General features: G+C 46.5%; 1 long non-coding RNA gene across 1 annotated transcript; it reads right to left on the minus strand.

The window, feature by feature from the left end:
* Positions 1 to 14,541: 14,541 nt before the first annotated feature.
* Positions 14,542 to 16,113, minus strand: LOC134439747 (uncharacterized). The gene is made up of 3 exons (XR_010032831.1): positions 16,035 to 16,113; positions 15,475 to 15,773; positions 14,542 to 14,723 (listed from the first exon to the last, which is right to left on the minus strand). It is a non-coding gene; the product is annotated as an uncharacterized LOC134439747 (long non-coding RNA).
* Positions 16,114 to 16,835: the final 722 nt, after the last annotated feature.

Here is a 16,835-nt window from a genome sequence, read left to right on the forward strand (position 1 = left end):
TACATTTCATATTTTCACTGAACCCTTTTGAACCTACTTCTTTTTCATTTTGATACCCAGCACCCACCAAGCATAAAACATTTCAAAGCTGCGATACATCTTTGCAATGTGTACTTGGTACCTTCAGGCATAAATTGTCAAGACTCTGTTCAGCGCTGCAGGCTATTTTGTGTGCAGTCACAATATGCTCCCTCTCAGATCCATTTCCTTACCCACTGTGGAATTAAATTTTGGATTTAGTGTTTGCTTTCATTTGTTTGCTTTCATTTGCTTGCTAAACTTGTGTTGTGTGCTTTAGACCAACACCGTTAACTCAGTTCCCGCAAAATGTGCAATGCTGTTTCTTATTTTCTACTGCCAAGGCCTTCGTATCCCACTCAGCTCTGCCATTCAATGCAGTGTTCATTCAACACTTGGAGAGTACTCTGGGGCCAAAGTACAATCTAGGAGATGTTAAATTGACTCCCCAAGTGTCAAATTAACACTGCAAAATGTACATTGTACTGTATCCAGGGCCGCTGACAGCTTTGGCTGGGCCCAGGACAAAGTGATCTGAAAGGACCCCCCCAGCCCCATTGATGTAATGTAATGAGGACCCAATTCTGGACCCCCTCTGTCCCTGGGCCCCGCAACAACTGTGCCCCTTAAACCGCCCCTGTCTTCACCCCTGACTGAATGTTATTTTCTATTGCCAAGGCCCTTAGCTGCTTCTATCCTTCAAGACTCTGCCACTCAGGCTTCTGGCAAACTTCACATGTGTGTTTTGTGCTTTACTTTGTCCATAATGAGGGGCACTCTTTTAGCAACAATGCTCATTACTGCACTCGTTATAATCACTTGGCGAGCCGAGCCTTGGAAAGTCTGCAAGCGACCAGATAGCCTCCTTAGTGTTGGCTACTCAAATACAGTACACACAGACACCAGTATACGCACACACTCATACACACACACACACAGACAGACACAGACACAGTCAGACACACACACACACACACACACACACACACACACACACACACACACACACACACACACACACAGACAGACAGACAGACACACACACACACACACACACACACACAGACAGACAGACAGACAGACAGACAGACACACACACACACACACACACACACACGCGCGCACGCACGCACGCACGCGCGCACTCACACACACACGTCTGCAAGCGACCAGATAGCCTCCTTTGTGCACTCATACAGTATACACACTTGGCTTAAGACCCATTACCATGTAATGGTGTCATGGTGTTTGTTTGCTTATCTGTTTGTTTGTTTGTTTGTTTTTCAAACAATTTTGTTGGCACAGACAGAGACACAGCAGACACTGACAAAGACACAGACACTGACACCGACACAGACACCACATGCACGTACGTACACACACACACACACACACACACACACACACACACGCGTGCACACACACACACACACACACACACACGCGTGCACACACACACACACACACACACGCGTGCACACACACACACACATACACACACACGCACACACACACTTAGCAAAATGTCAGCTGTGTCTCCTCAGATATGTTTGTGTTAGCACTGAACGAAGCCCATTGCACATTCCACAAACTGGAACATATTCGGTTTGAGGATTCTTAAGATTCTTAGCGTGGCAAAATAAGTCAAGCAAACCGTGGCAACAGGAATGTTTCCTTGGCAACTCACCCAGAGAAGGGATGATAGGACTGGCACTGAGAGATGCACTGTATTCACAGTTGCCTTAGTCAGTCAGGGTGAAAATATGTTCCTGTTTTCCTCTGTATGAGACATTCTCTGTTATGCCGGCATTGAGGGTATGGTCAGAGACGCATCTTGTCACCAGGCTAGGCAGGCAGCCGGTTGGTGCCCCTAGATGGTGAATAACAGCTCTCATTTTACTACAGTTGTGGCAATTTCGGTTCAAATGCCCCAGCTGACAGTAGAATCGCCTCTGGGTATGGTGAATGACTCTTTCTACATATATCTGTCCTTAGGCGCCAAATTAAGGAGGGGGCACACACTTTTTTGGGGGAACCCCAAACATAAAGGTGAAGTGTCAAAAACACCCCAATAATAATGAAAATGTTGATGATTGGCTTATTTCCGTTACACAAACTTCAGCCATCCCAACATTCTACAATTTTGCCTGATCTGTCTCAACGTAATGGTTGACACGTCATGTCCTTAGGTCTAGTTTTCATAAATTTGTACAATTTAGTTCAAAGAAGTTTCAGTACAGAACATAAAAAATATGAAAATATAAATTAAAAAAATATTTCACTGTGATACCATCCAAAATATCTGAATTGCCTAACTGTGCCATGCTGTATTCGGTTGTGAGTGCTGTTTATCCACCCAGTCTAAAAGTATGTAATAAAAGAACGTAACATTAAAAAATGATACATTTCACCAAAAACGTTGATTCACCATGTCAGCATTAGGCCTACTCATGTCTAAAACACATTTCCTATCCTCAGAGAATTAACTGTAAACCTAAACATTGTCACCAGCTGTTTATGTCTGATTTTATACATTTTAAATAAAGCGGCTCTGAGTCAGTTGTTCAATTTCATTTTTCTAACAATGGCGTCAATTGAGGATCCACTGAGTCTGTTTGAAAACACCATTAATCTCGGCCCTTATGCCTGCAGCAGAAGCACTTACCCAACCAGCCAGCCAGCCAACCATGGTTGCCAGATGAGACTGATGATTTCCAAGTCCAAAAAAGCTCAAAACCCGCCTGGAAGCACTGAATCCCGCCCAATTTGAACTAACTTCTATTGATTTCTATGGCCATGAATCTGCAGAAAAACCTGAACAAATACCCTTTTTATTCCTTTTTCTGTAGATTGTCATCCTAAGCAGCCCAATTGGACGGGAAACCGCCCAATCTGGCAACACTGCAGTCAACCGCCAGAGCAGGCCTCATCCGGTGCGCCTGGTGAATGGCTGCAAGTCGAGTAGCTCCGTGTTTTGTCTCTGTTTTTCGTCTTTTTGTATTTTTCTACTTATCTCTTTCTTTAATCCTGAACACCACACGGTGTCTTAAATTATATCCTATGGATATGGATAAGTTTGGAGTTCGTCCGGACAACGGGAGACTTACATACTCAAGGAATCAGCTGATGGCACTTCGCAAGTCTCCATGCGTAATCCCAGCCAACATTCCGAAGGACTTGTTTTGTTTTCGTGGAAGACGCTCTGGAGGAGCCGTACGTATTAAACGTCGGGAAAACAAGTGGAGATGTAAGCCCCCTGTTCCCGCGATTGTAATGGGAAATGTGAACTCTCTAGCCAATAAATCGGACGAGCTGGCTGCTCTGGTTAAGGATCAGAGGGAGTACCGTGAAGCCAGCTTGATCTGTTTGACCGAAACATGGCTGAATAACAACGTGACGAACGCTGAAGTTGAACTGCCCGGCTTCAGTATGGTAAGACTGGACCGAGATACAAAACTCGCGGGAAAGAAGAGGGGTGGGGGACTGTTGGTCTACATCAACGAGAGATATTGTAACCGAGGACATGTCACTGTGAAAGAGACGTTTTGCAGCAAGGATCTGGAACTGGTTGCTGTGAGTTTGCGTCCCTATTATTTGCCTAGGGAATTCACGCACGCCATTGTGATCTGCGTCTACATTCCGCCGCGGGCTCTCCCAGACACAGCGTGCGACATCATCCACGCTACTGTTGCCAGGCTGCAAACACAGCACACTGACGCCTTTTTCGCAATTTCGGGCGACTTCAACCATGTCACTCTCAACAACACACTGACAAACTTTTATCAGCATGTGGACTGCGCTACAAGAAAAAACAGGACAATTGATCTACTATACACAAACGTGAGGGACGCATACAACGCTTCCCCCCTTCCCCCACTGGGCTCCTCTGACCACAACATAATACAGCTACAGCCCGTTTACAAACCAAGTGTACAGAGGCTCCCCATCACAACACGCACTGTCAGAGTGTGGACTCCAGAGGCAGAAGAGGCGCTGAGAGACTGCTTTCAGTCCACACACTGGAGTGTACTGCAGGACAGTGAGAACTTGGAGGAGATCACTGATTGCACAGCCGACTACCTCAATTTTTGTATGGATGTCGCAGTCCCAACCAAGACTGTGCGCTGCTTCCCCAACAATAAACCCTGGGTAACTAGGAGGGTGAGAGAACTCCTGAAACACAAGAAGAAGGCCTTCAAGGAGGGCAACGCTGAGGAGCTGAGGAGTACTCAGAGGGAGCTGAAGAGAGAGTTGAGGGCTGCTAAGGAGGCGTATGGGAGGAAGGTGGAGAGGAAGATGGAAAGCAACCCAAGGCAGTTATGGCAGGGCATCAGAGCGATGACCGGTTCTGGAGCCAAGAGTGGAGGGGCTGAGGGCAATAAAGACAGAGCGGATGAGCTTAATCTGTTCTACAACAGATTTAATTGCCCATCCGAAGACTGCACGGCTAGCGGCACAACTCCCACCACGCGGTGCCCCCCTCCCCACTCTCCCACCACTGAAGACACCTCACCACCTTTGGTCTGTGCAGCCCACACCTCACCCATCCCCCCTCAGCCCCCAGCACTCACACTGGACCTCCCTCCTCCTCCTCCTACCTCCTCTGAAGTCCCCTGCACCTCTCCCATCCCCCCTCAGCCCCCAGCACCCACACTGGACCTCCCTCCTCCTCCTCCTCCTCCTACCTCCACTGAAGTCCCCTGCACCTCTCCCATCCCCCCTCTCCCCCCAGCACTCACACTGGACCTCCCTCCTCCTCCTCCCTCCTCTGAAGTCCCCTGCACCTCTCCCATCCCCCCTCTCCCCTCTGCTTTCACACTGGACTTCCCTCCTCCTTCTCCCACCTCCTCTGAAGTAACCTGCACTGACACACCGACACAGATGGAACCTCTCCCCTCCCCCCTCCCACTGCAAACGGAGCAACCACCCCCCACCATTACGACAGGACAAGTCAGGAGCGCACTGAGAAGGCTTAAGCCGAAGGCCAACGGACCTGATGGGGTCAGCGCCAGACTCCTCAAGACCTGTGCAGAAGAGCTAGCTGAGCCACTGCAACACATTTTCAATAAGAGTCTGCAAGCGGGTAAGGTGCCCACACAGTGGAAAACCTCATGCCTCATACCTGTCCCCAAAAAGCCACACCCCAAAGAACTGAATGACTACAGACCGGTAGCCCTCACATCACATATAATGAAGACATTCGAGCGTGCACTGCTGCTCAACATACTGAAACCCCAAGTTCACCACGCCCTAGACCCACTACAATTTGCCTACCAGGAGAAGGTGGGAGTTGAGGATGCTATTCTGTATCTTCTGCACAGAGTGCATTCTCACCTGGACAAAGGAAGCAGTGCTGTTAGAATCATGTTCTTTGATTTCTCCAGCGCCTTCAACACAATACAGCCACTCCTGTTGAGAAACAAACTACTGCAGATGGGAGTGGAGACGGGGCTGGTGAACTGGATCACAGACTACCTCACAGGAAGGCCCCAGTTTGTCAGACTAGGCGACCTCACATCAGAGACTGTAATCAGCAGCACTGGAGCTCCACAAGGAACGGTGCTTTCCCCCGTGCTGTTCACCCTGTACACCACTGACTTCAACTACAACACGAAGACCTGCCACATGCAAAAGTTCTCGGATGACACAGCCATTGTTGGATGCATCAAAGATGGGCAGGAGGGGGAGTACAGGGGACTGGTGGAGAACTTTGTCAAATGGTGCAGAACCAACCAGTTGCGGCTGAACACCACCAAAACCAAAGAAATGGTGATCGACTTCAGGCGAACCACCCCACCCCTGGTGCCTGTCTCCATTGAGGGGGAGACTGTGGAGACAGTCTCCACATACAAGTACCTGGGTGTTCACCTGGACTCTAAACTGGACTGGTCTGCTAACTCACACGCACTGTACAAGAAAGGACAGAGCAGACTCTACTTTCTGAGAAAGCTGAGATCTTTCAATGTGTGCAACAGACTCCTGCAGATGTTCTACCAGTCTGCCATGGCCAGTGTGCTCTCCTATGCTGTGGCATGCTGGGGTGGCAGCATTAGGAAGAGAGATGCTGGACGGCTTGACAGGCTGGTGAGGAAAGCAGGGTCTGTGGTAGGCACAGAACTGGACGCCCTCACAACCACAGCTGACAAGAGGACACTTAGCAGATTAGACTCTATCCTGGACAACTACAAGCACCCCCTGTACCCAGTCTTCGACAACCAGAGAAGCCTGTTCAGCCACAGACTGCGCGCCATCTCCTGCAAGACAGACAGGCTGCGAAAGTCCTTTGTACCCAGGGCCATCCAGCTATTCAACATTGCACAGAAGGACACACAAAGAGAGATCGTCATAGGGGACTGGACTGCATAACAGATCCCTCTCCTGCACACTTTATCTACCTGGACTCTTTACCCTATGACTCCTCTTTCATTGGAATGCACAGCTGTGTGTGTGTGTGTGTGTGTGTGTGTGTGTGTGTGTGTGTGTGTGTGTGTGTGTGTGTGTGTGTGTGGTGTGTGTGTGTGTGTGTGTGTGTGTGTGTGTGTGTGTGTGTGTGTGTGTGTGTGTGGAGAGACACAGTTGACGTGTGTAACCCCTTGGACTACTGATACTCCTGGACACTTTGATGGTAACTTTGTCTTGGCCACCCAGCACAGGTGACACTATGTACACTTTATTTTTGGTGTGTGTGTGTGTGTGTGTGTGTGTGTGTGTGTGTGTGTGTGTGTGTGTGTGTGTGTGTGTGTGTGTGTGTGTGTGTGTGTGTGTGTGTGTGAGAGAGAGAGTGTGTGTGTGTGTAGTGACACAGGGGGTGACACCCCCCCCCCATCCTTTTTCTAAGGAATACTATGGACATTGTACTAGGCAGAGAGACTATGGACACTCCTGGACACTTTATGAACACTTTGTCTTGGCTTCTATGTGCCACTTGGCTAAGGCACATGTTAACACTGTGGACTTTTACACTTTATATTTGGTGTGTGTGTGTGTGTGTGTGTGTGTGTGTGTGTGTGTGTGTGTGTGTGTGTGTGTGTGTGTGTGTGTGTGTGTGTGTGTGTGTGTGTGTGTGTGTGTTAGAGAGAGATGCCTTGGCAAAATGTATGCAACAGTAAGCTATATATGATTATTTTATGTGTAAATATGTGTATTATGTCTTGTGGGTAATGTCTTTATTTATGTGTGTATGCTACTTGGCACCTTAATTTCCCTCTGGGATCAATAAACGATACTCTACTCTACTCTACTCTATTTTGACCTCTTCCTCCCTCTATCCAACACATACAACACAAACAGAGAACCCGAGGGGGGTAGTGGTGGTGGTGTGTGGTGTGGTGTGGGGGGTGGACAAAGGGGTCAGTTGGCCAAGGCCCAGGGAGAAACAGGACCCAGAATTGGGTCCTCATTACATAGGCTATGAATTAGGTGGGGGGCCTTTCAAATGACCTTGTCATGGGCCCGGTCAAAGCTGTGAGCGACCCTGAACATAAACAACAGCACACATACATATACAAGCTCTCCCATTCAACACCTCTCTTTGTCTCCCTAGACCACTTCCCCCAGGCCGCAACATCCATTTGTGCTAAAAAAATAAAATACAAATGGAACAGCCTGTTTCCCTGTTTGGGGTTGTATCTTGAGCTTATGAGTGACCGTTTAAGAGGGGCTGGCAAGCCTCTGCTCTGTCCATATGAGCTGCTTTGTCCAAAATGAGCAACCAATGAGCTTTCCCAAACCTAAACCCTTAAGGAGCTATTGTAGCACCTTATACACAGTACGAAAAACAGTGTTAATTCAGCACAACCAGATATAACATCTTCTGGATTGTATTTGGGCACAGGGTACTCTCCAAGTGTTGAATGAACACTGCATTTTATTCATATTGCTTGGTAGTTGCACTCCATGGGGCAGGCCATATCGACACGACACCACCTACTTGGCGAGCTCAGCTCAGCTCAGCTGCTCGTTTCTTCTACCGGTATGTACAACAAGGCCGACAATAGGAATCGATTGCCCATTTCAGCTAAGGCTAACAGTTCCTCCCGGCTAATAATAGCCACGCGGGGACAATACACAATTGCAGCTAAAGGACGAGGCGAGGGGAGTCGTGTTTATTTACTGCTACTGCTGCTCTGCTCTCCCACCACGTTCACCCTTTCTCAGTGATTTGTTTGTTTTTTACTGTTGTTTTTGTTTCTCCTCGCCTGCCATTGAATGGGGAGCCGATGACAAAATGGATGGCTGTTTCTGCCGTTTCACATTCGCTAAAAGTGTTATCTTTTGGCTCTTTAAAAGCCTGCGTTGTTGTGACATGGCCGACTGGCTGAGTGATGGATTGGATAGCATGCATGGGAGAATATACGAAATGAGACTGAACCCCTGCCGCCTTCAACTAACTATATCCTCCAGGCATGAAAGATTACGCTAAGGAAAAGGAAAGCAAGAGGAAGAGGATGCATTTTTGCCATATTATTTTTGCCTTTTCCCATTGTCGTGAATAATGGAGAACTTTTCTCTTTTTTTCTGAGACAACGTGTGGCCATAAAGTGCAGGCCGTGAGCTGGGTTTTAATGAATTCCCCACGGATCGGATGAGGCACGGCAGAGCAGAGCAGAGAAGAGCAGAGCACTCCCAAAGGCTCCTGTCAACTCCCATTAGCAGGGCCTCTGACAGCATTGACCGGGCCCGGGACAAAGTCATGTGAACGGGCCCCCCATCCGATACATGATGATGACGAGAGACTTTATTAATCCTCAAAGGGAAAATTGAATGCCACCTGGTCATCCACACAGCACTCTCCAGAAACATAGACAAACATATAATAAATAAGAGCTAGCAATAAGTAAGCAATAAGAAACAGTAAGGACCAAATTCTAGGCTCCCTATCTCCCTGGGCCCAGGACAAATTACCTCTTTGTCCTCTCCTGTCGCCTTCCCTGCCCATTACCAGCACACATTTGCAGCAGCAGGGGATCTCGATGCTCAACCTGTTATGCCGTCTGGGCCATTGGAAAGAGAGGGGGGGGGGGGTACATAGATTCACAAATGCATCGCCTCCCCATCTGTTAATTTTCAAGTATAATAACAAGAACACCCAAGCGTGGAATAGGGCAGTTAAAGTTTTATGTTAGGGCTTGATGAAATTGAGTCATGGTGGATCAGTTTCTCAAGGCCTACAGTAGCCTACAGCTGGCAGGAAATCGGTTTAAGAAGTCATGGATAGCCTGTTTGTAGAGACGTGATTGAACTACATTCTGAAAACATTCTAATTTTTTTCAATTATATGGCACTGTTTTGGTGCTTCATTTCATGGACCTTCTGGTATTGACAGACTTGTGCTAGAGTTGTCAATTCTGCTGACACACAAATCGATTAGCAGTGACTTCCTCACTTGCAACTTGTCACCATTTTTCCACTGATTAATCTGGTAAGGATTTGAGCGGAGTCAACCATGTCAGTTGACGTGAATTCAAATTATGACTGTGATGGAGTGACAATCACTAGGGTTGTGGGTGTTCTCTGCCTGTGTTGGAAAATGACCCAGAGTCTTTGGTGTTGCGGTCAAAGCACACATTTGTGCTTTGTTTGTTCCCAAAAGGCCCAGGTTTGAAGCTGGGCTCACCTGGTGTCAGAAGTGGGATCATGGCTTGCTGTGAGGTCATTGGAGGTGCACCCACCGTGTGACCCATACAACAGACCTCGGGCATACAGTAGGTGAGCCCAGATTACTACTGTAGAGAATAAATAATCAAGTATCAGGTGCATAGGCCGATTTATAGCCAGACCAATGAGTTACTTCAAGCCTGTCATCTGAAGTTGGTAAGCTACTCACTACATATTCATCATAAAAACATAAGCCTCTATTTCATATTAGGACTCGGACTTATATTTTCTGCATGCTCTAAATATTTTTTCTATGTCTGTCAGCACTTCAGCCGCAAATAAACAACGCTTTTTTCACCTGCCTTTGATGTGTTTACCTCTCTACCTTTGGATATATTTTTTTCTTTTTTCTTTTTGCTTACCCTCCACTGAGATTTGAGGGCTTCCGTTATGATTAGTTCCGCTGCAAAGCACCTCTCCAGTTTTCGTATGCAACCAAAAAACCTTCATTACCGTAGCCGGTTTGTTTACACAGTCGGCGCAACAACAAAAAAAAGAAATAGAAGTGGAAGTGTGTGCTTTCCTTCCGTGATAGAGAGAGCATGTAGCGTGCATGTTAATGTGCTTATTGGCAGGCCAGGCAGCACTGGAGCCTACTCAAACCCCGTTGCTGTGCTGTGATGTGTTTGAAGTCCCACTGAGAACCTTTCGTAACAGACACACACGTGTGGTCGGTCACCAGGGTGAAACAAACAAACAAAAACAGCAAACAGGATGCGGCTGGAGGGACAACCGGTGTTATGTCGAGATGGGCTGCTTTTAGGGCCGTAACCAGACATTTTCAAATACCGAGGTCAAATACTGAGTGCTGTACTGCACACTGTAGTCTACATTTAGAATGCTTCAAACTCTGCGGTCAAACTCTTAGTTTTTTTTTTCATTCACCACTGTCTTGAGGATAAATGTGGGTGGCGTATACAGACTGAATTTATCATAGATCGATTTTCATCATATAATAGATTCATTTTACAATTCTGAAACAAATACAGAGGACATGACCTCTGTGTCCTCAATGGTAGTTACGGCTGTGGCTGCTTTGTCGAAATGAGCTATCAGTTTAAGAACTCAAACCCCAAGACTTGGCAAAATGGAAGAGGAAGATGCAGGGGTCAGTTGTCCTGGGCTCAAGGAGGGGAGCGGGGTATGGATCCGCATGATATCGCATGCATTGAGTGGGGGAGCCTTTCAGATGACTTTGTCCTAGGCTCAGCCAAAGCTGCCAGTGGCCCTGGTCGAAATGAGCTACCAGTAAACCCCTAAGCCCCTTGAAGCACTACTGTAGTGTGTTGTAATGGTTTGGTCGCTCATCTTGACAGGTAGCTCAAATTGACATGACACCAGTATGTCGACAACGCACCAGCGGCACACCAGAGGCACAACACTGTTGGCAGATACACCGCAGGTCGCATGCAACACCCCAAAGATTAACGCTTTGGCCGGATAGTGCCGCGTCCTAGGGGGCCTCACCTGCCAGAGGGCCCTCTGATTGGAAAAAGTGTAGTGTGTGTGTGTGTGTGTGTGTGTGTGTGTGTGTGTGTGTGTGTGTGTGTGTGTGTGTGTGTGTGTGTGTGTGTGTGTGTGTGTGTGTGTGTGTGTGTGCGTCGTGTGTGTGTGTTTATGGGATCAACAGTTGCAGAATTGTGACAATATGTGGTATTGAAAACATTGTCTGCTGTTGAGTTTGTGTTTTCAATATTGTTAATACTCATTGCTGATTCTGAATTATGGCGCCGTCTACCTAGCCTGGCTCTCACGCTCAACTTCGTGAGCTCGCACGTGGGTCTGGAAATCTTAAACGAGCCCGAACGGAATCAGAAATTTCACAGCCTGTCCAATCAGAATCGCGGGCCGTGAACGCAGGGCAGGGTATATACAAGTCACTCGTTGAAATAGTAACTGATTCAAAAAAGCCATGTGAATACTCCAATCAGGTTCGAGCTGTTCTGAACACACCCACGCCTTTACAGAGCTACGTAAACGACTGACAATGTTCCAGATGGTTGGGTAACATACATCGCGTGAGAACCAGGTTACCATCTACCTAATTTTACTGCAGAATTTGTCTATTGCAGGGGCCTACAGCTACCTATGGCCTTGGGGCTCCAATGCCATCTTAATCCGGCCCTGATCCCACCGGCAGGCGGTCCAACAGTGACTCGCCTGTCAACTAGACGGAGGCTTTTGTGTATTCTTAGCCATGACCCACAACACAAACCACCTCTCCGACTGACACCTATGCGAGCTAAGGCCACGTGCTTTGATCTCAGGAGGAATGTGACCACTGTGTATACATACAGCAGTGTTTCTCAAACTTTCTCAGACTGAGGACCACTTTGTCCCCCCAAAAATGTTCAGGGACCACCTGTGAACTGAATTGACAGTTGGCCGTTGCTAATTTGACACTGCTAATTTTGGTACAGACCACTTACTTTTTATTCACATTTACAAGTCTGTGTTATTGTGGTGAAAATAAGGCGTGCAGGCTCCATTCAGGGCTGTGCTCTTTCGACAGCGACCCCTAGGCGAGCTGCAGGCACGGAGCAACCAGAGTGGGCATGCTGTATGTATGAGGCTTTGTGCTTTGTGTGTATCTGAGAATAGCAACCAGCTGATAGCTAAGCTAAGATGGGCCACCAGGTTTCGGGCCACCAGACGTTGCTTGTTTTAAAAACAAGCAGAAAAAAATGACTCGACATGTTTTTAGAAAAATGGGTTGACGTAAACCTTTGTGGGCAACGCCTTCTTTCGACGTGACGCAAAACAGAAAGGCTTTCGTGATTCACTCGTTTCTCTGCATTATTTATGTCAATTGGGAAACACCAGGTAACACAGCCAGGCGAGGTGACGCACCGCTATGAGAGCTTTGCAAGTGAGTTTAACTTGGGGTGACCGTCCGATTTTCAAAAGGGGTGAGTAAAACTGTGTTTTATCGGAAGTTGGCCTTTAAGTGTGGGTCCTCATGAGCTACCAATTTAGCAAAAACTGCACTGATGCACAACTAAGTGTCGCTGGCCTTTTCAAGAAATTGAAATTATGCATGTTCACGTATTGTTTCACATTTAGGTCTACTAACAATGTCTAAATGTATAAATAGTGCAGCCTATTTATTTATTTGTTTATTAGGGCTGTGGTGGTTAAGCACTGGTGGCATTTTATGTTATACTTTATATTTACAGTATTCATTTGTTGCATATTAATGACCATATCAGCATGTTTAGGTGAATAGGCCCAGGGGGGGGGGGGGGGGGGGGGCACAGCAGCTCAGCTGGGGGGGGGGGCAATGCTCCCCCCCGTGGCACCGGCCTTGGTCATTTCTTCTCTCTCCCTCTCTTGCTGCAATAGTAGCCTAAATAGGAGAGGTTTGCCTTGTTGATTCCTCTTAAAGTGGGGTATGATGGAAACATTTGAGAATATCTGGCAAAGACATTGAGGTGAATAAGATTCAAGGTGTTTTATTTGCCAATAGAGCATAAACAAGCAGTCCAAAACCAAAAGTACCCAACAACAACAGTAACTAGAAATTCACTCAGAGAGTGCAGACCTCCACCAAGGAAAATGTTTGATGGAACATTTGCCTATGTTACACCCTAAAGTCTTTCTGCCTTCTTTTTGTGGAGTTAGAAACTGTAATGTCAAAATGAGCTATATCCCGCATCTTTAAAAAATTCCTGCATCTGGACCGTGATCCGGATCACCACCAAAAATATAATCACTTGTTTCTCTTGTCATGTACAGTGCAAACGTTTCGGTCCCATTCAGACCATCCTCACTGAGGATGGTCTGAATGGGACCGAAACATTTGCACTGTTCACTTGGGTAGCACTTTTTTATTTTCGAAACATGCAATAAAAGGAAATTATTGCATCGGCTTACAAGGTGTGCGAGTTCCCCTTCCTTGATCCCATAGTTAACCTGTTGGAACCTATGCACCCACCCGGCATCAAGAGAAAAGGCGCGGTACCTCCCTTTGAAAGAACATCTTGTCATGTACAGCAACTACACACAGTTCCATCCAAGTCGGTTCATAACTTTTTGAGTTATTCTGCTGACCGACAGACAAACCGCAACCAAAAACATAACCTCCTTGGCGGAGGTAATAAAAAAAAGTCCCAAAGACATCTCATTAAAAGCCTGATGCCCATATGATGCACATAAGATGGGGGTTATGGTAGTGATACAATGTGATATATAAAGTTTAAGTGTTATATGCTGTACCACGTTAATAACATTCAATTCAATTCAATACCTATACCATTTATAGCGTTCAAAAATGTTACCCAGAGCTGCCTTAGTATATCATTAGCCAAATATGATCCGTTAAGTGGAATTAATTCAGCATTTGTGTGGCGCTCCGTCTGGTTTCCTCACATGGCGAAAAGCAGGTGTCCAGAGAAGGTGGTGTGCTTAAAGCGGTTATCATACACCCATGTACCAGGCCACAACTTCACCCAGACCTCATCTCCCTTCTCCAGCAGCAGAGAGGCTCCATTAGAGGTACTGACAACATAGTTTGGCTGATGAGAATAAGCAATGGCAACCTGCTCTCCATTTTTTTGCAGTGTGGCTCCAACACCATGATGCCGAGCTCCATAACCGTATATATACACAGCAAACCAGTAGACTCCTCTGATTGGAGCTCTGAATTTCCCTTTAGAAATGAAGGTGAGAAAAAAGGAAGAGAAGTGTAGTAATTACAAAATGTATAGGCCTACGTATATAGTTAACTAATTATTTAATTAATTGAATCTAATTGATGTTTTAAATGATAATTAAATCATCAAATAACTTTGGCACACTTAATGAAACAAGCCAGACAATTGTAAAAAAGAAACAAAAACAAAAAAAAACATCCAGTCCAGTCTGCATCCTAATTTTTGTCTTACCATCTTTGTGATTGTAGCCGTTGCCAATGTTAGTGATCGTAAGTTGAAACACCAATGTCTCAACCCCTGATATAGCTCTTCCACCCTCCCCAAGCAGTGCGGCTGAAAAAGACACCCTGCTCCGAGCTCTCTCCCGTTTCAGGTCTGATACAGCCGCTGATTGAGCTGTGGATAAAGTACATGCAAACCCGGACATGCACGCACACACACACACACACACACACACACACACACACACACACACACACACACACACACACACACACACACACACACACACACACACACACACACACACACACACACACACACACACACACACCAAATACAAATATATATATATATATATATATATATATTTTTTTTTAACGAAAGCGAAAGTGAAAGCCCAACTGGGAAACTCCAACTCCCATTGTCATAGTGACACAGCACTCCACAGAACACAAGTGTTCACTGCACACTGTATACAACAAAATTGCATTCATACCTCACCCGAGCAAGGGGACAGCCCCCAGTGGCGCCCCTGGGGAGCAGTGCGGCGGGAGGGTATTTTGCTCAGGGTACCTCAGTCAGGAGGATGGGGGAGAGCACTGGTCAATTACTCCCCCCACCAACCTGGCGGGTCGGGAGTCGAACTGGCAACCTTTGGGCTGCAAGTCTGACACCCTAATTGCTTACCCATGACCGTTAGTACTGCATGAAGAGATATTTCTATATGCAGTACTTTTAAAGTAAAAACTATTTTTTACTTGTTTGCATCATAATATTTTGCATAAATAAATAAATAAATAAATAAGCCTCAATAAATAAATAATCCATGTGCTGTGTTGGGAGAATTTAATTGTGTTTATTTGATTTAATTCTTTATTTACTGCTATTTCATGCAATATAATTGGAAACACGAAACATTTCATACCCTTATTTTCAGTTTTTAGTTGGTTGACACGACTCTCACTGGCTCTCAGTCTGTTCTCCATGGCTTCTGCCTTCTTCTCCACATCCTCCAGTTTTGTCTTTGTGCATTTGAGCTGCTCTCCCTGCTGAGCGATGAGGATACTCATCTCTCTCAACACAGTGTGGATGTCTGACTGTTGGGCAGCGTCTTTTCCTGTGTTTGTGGTTTTGACATCTGGATTGTGTGCTGCAATCACAACCTGTCCGAACCACAGCAACAGCAGAACAACTCCAGCTGTCTTCATGATCAACTTTGGTCACCTGTGATGAAACATCACAAACATACGTGTTACGTACCAGTCCTTGACAGTAATGCTTTGGGCATTCTAGAGATTTAGACACATTTCATGGAGATCTCAAGTAGATCTAATCAGATATGATAATTAGAATTGTTTAAAATCCATACAGTGTGTGTGTGTGTGTGTGTGTGTGTGTGTGTGTGCGTGTGCGTGTGCGTGTGCGTGTGCGTGTGCGTGTGCGTGTGTGTGTGTGTGTGTGTGTGTGTGTGTGAGACAGCCTTACCTCAGCAGCAGTTCCAGGTAGTTGTGAGGGCCTCTGTCCTCCTGAAGGAAGATTCTGCTCATGAAGCACACTGACACTCTGATGCTTTTAAGAGCTGCAATGGGGAGGACTCCTACTACGACACACCAATCCACCAATAAGAGCCTGAAGGACTCCTGCTACTACACACCAATCCACCAATCAGAGCCCGAATGACTCTTGCTACCACACCATTCCACCAATCAGAGCCTGGAGGTCTCCTGCTACTACACACCAATCCACCAATCAGAGTCTGGAGGACTCCTGCTACTACACACCAATCCGCCAATCAGAGCCTTCACACTCTACCAGTGCAGGCCAATCAGAGCCTGTTCACACCTGTTGATAGGCCTACTATAATGGAACTATAAATATACATGTCTGTGGTTAGAACAGTGCACCCGTACAAAGGGGTGGGGTGGTGGCATTCCAGTTGGTGACAACCCAAAAATGAAGACACAGAGAGGAAGCATTGTAGTCACTGATTTATGATGCTGACAGAATGCATTTATGTTGTGGTGTGTGTGTGTGTGTGTGTGTGTGTGTGTGTGTGTGTGTGTGTGTGTGTGTGTGTGTGTGTGTGTGTGTGTGTGTGTGTGTGTGTGTGTGTGTGTGTGTGTGTGTGTGTGTGTGTGTGTGTGTGTGTGTGTGTGTGTGTGTGTGTGTGTGTGTGTGCGCGCGCACACGTGTGTGTGGTGGTAGCGGTGGGTATTATGTCATACTACAAACTCATTACAAACTCCCTACAAATGCCACTACAAATAAAAAGTCAGTAACTGTGCA

This window comes from Engraulis encrasicolus, chromosome 23 (genome assembly GCF_034702125.1).
Source record: "Engraulis encrasicolus isolate BLACKSEA-1 chromosome 23, IST_EnEncr_1.0, whole genome shotgun sequence".
In the NCBI taxonomy this organism is placed as follows: domain Eukaryota; kingdom Metazoa; phylum Chordata; class Actinopteri; order Clupeiformes; family Engraulidae; genus Engraulis; species Engraulis encrasicolus.